Genomic DNA, 2,494 nt, shown 5'->3' on the forward strand with positions numbered 1-2,494 from the left:
CTGTGCCCGTTGGTTAAAATGGCAAAACCAGAAGCAGGCCTAGACCTAGGAGAGCCACAGGCTGTGGTTTCTAGGCAGATCACGAAACATGGCCCGTCTCATTTTTCACAGCTTAATGACAAGTGTGTCCGTCTTTGCTACATAGCTAACTTCCGCCACCGCGTTATGGGTGCTACTGATCATCTTGAGTAACTGCAAGGTAACAGTGATTACTGCCTGATCAGATTTAGTCTTTGTTGAATTTCTGAGCAACAACAGAGATCAGATTTCAAACTACTGCAATGTTTTGCATGTGGGCAATCACCAATCTCATCTTTTGTAGAGGATTTGCCTGTGCAGGAAGGCATCTTATTACAGCCTCTCTTTAAAACCCGAGCACCTTCTGGTGTGGTTTGAAATCACTCGTACGTGCTTCTGAAGACACACCGAATTTCTGAGTCTCGTGGTGCTCCTCTGTTTGCACTGTGATGGCACCGTACCAAGAGCAGGGCACCAGATGGTACAGGCGCAATAAAAAGTCCACCCCCCATCGGCCTACCAAAACCCCAAAATACACTTGTAATCACTTCATCATTAATGTTCTCCATTTATTGATGGTCTAGTTTCAGTAAGCATTTTCTAGGCATCACAACAGGAAAGAATTTTGGAATTTTAGCTGAACAGCCCTTCCGATTTTTTACAGAGATCTTCTCTGATGCATAAGGGGCAGGCAGCACGGAGAAATATAAAAAAGGAATGAGGACGGCCATGCTACTTTAATATTTATTAAAATTCTACACTTTTCTTTTGCCTTTCCCCCCCGTGATGCAGTGTTATCTGTAAAGCAGGCTACGATGTGTTGAACAACAGCACAAATACTCAGCCATAATTACAAGCCTCCAGAGAACTAGAAAAAGTGTAATTAACTGACAACCTATATCAGCCAAACTAGATACAGATCCTGGTACAAGTGAAACTGAGTAAGAATGCTGGTTTACTCGATTGTTCAACAAGTATTGTAGTACTACTTGTACGTACTGCATCTCTTCAACAGTGTTCCTGTCGCGAGACCAAGCAGAAAGTTCTGGTTGTATCAGAACCCTCCTAGCCAGATCCCTTTCACGTGGGGGGCAAGAATAAACAAAAAGCCAACTGGGATCACAGAACAGTTAAATAGGTCATTTCTGCACCTGCCAGAGACTTTCTACAACCTGGACGTTTGGCACCAAACCCTCAGCTGCCTCCTTCGTTAAGTCATTAGGCATTAGCCATACCTGCAGCTTGTATGTCTTAGCAGTACAGCAGCACTCCTTCCTTTGGAGTATCTGGGTCACGTGGAGTCACAAACCATCTGGGTAAGCCAAACAGAAGTGGGTTTATATTTGAATAATTTACAGAAAGAAGAACCAACACTGCTGTGTAATTAACAGCTCTTCTATACCACTGATGCAAGACTAACAGTTCCTGGCCTACCCCTTAAAGAGCAAACAAGCAAGTCTTCAGGGAACAAATGAGAAAAATAAACCTGTAAGCTTAAAAAAAAAATAAAGCTGAAGTTTACAGATGAGTCAGTTGTGAATTGTTTGTGTTACTTAAGAAGACAAAATGGAGAACACTGTTTAACTTGCTGAAAACAGTGAGTACCAATTATCTTGAATTGCTGCCAGCTCTTTAGACACTGTGGAAAGGGAAGAGGAAGGGCAGCCCATGGGGGAAGGAGTCCACTGCTAGGTTTAAGAAGAGTAGCTTCTTCCCAATGTTTTGTTTATGGAAAGAATGGCGCCAGGTCACCGAGATTCTGCACAGTCCCAGCTCAGATAAGTGAAAAAGGGTAGCCAGCTGGTGTGCAAGAAACCTCCTTTCAAGCAATTTTAGACAAGCACTCAAACAGGAACTAAAATCAGCTATTGTGTCCGGGCGCTAAGAGCTCTGAAGTACTGCACACATCTGCCTGCCTACATGAGCAGGCTGTCTAATTAAAAGCAAATTTAACTACTGACTTCTCAAAATAATTAGTTAATATGTAAATGTGGAAGTTAAACACATCTGTTTATCTAAAACACCTGTGGGAGAAAGCAATACATTTACTTGTAAGCCAGCTTCTACTTAAGAAACAGCACTTTTTTGTCCCATATGGCTGTATTGCCACTAGTAACTGTCATCTCCCTCCACCCCACACCTCAAGAAACCTAATACGTGCCTTTTAGTATCTGCATGTTGCACAGCATCACAAAACTAAGTGCAGCCAGCTAGCAAATTAGTACTGAAGGCTTCTTACAAGATGACTCTCTAACACTGGAACTCTTGATTCATTGCAGAGCTACTCAGTGCTGTTTAAAGCTGTGGTAAACCTGTGACAGAGCAGAGAACAGTCAAGTCGTTGCAAGTTCCTTTATAAAGTTTCTTCGGTAGAAGGGTGTTTCAGGTAGACTTGGAAAAGCCTTGTTACCAGGTAGTCCAAGACTAGCATTTGCTCACTGAAGGGTCAAGGATGGTGATAATAGCAAGAAAGGTG

The sequence above is a fragment of the Chroicocephalus ridibundus genome, chromosome 7 (genome assembly GCF_963924245.1).
Source record: "Chroicocephalus ridibundus chromosome 7, bChrRid1.1, whole genome shotgun sequence".
Lineage (NCBI taxonomy): Eukaryota > Metazoa > Chordata > Aves > Charadriiformes > Laridae > Chroicocephalus > Chroicocephalus ridibundus.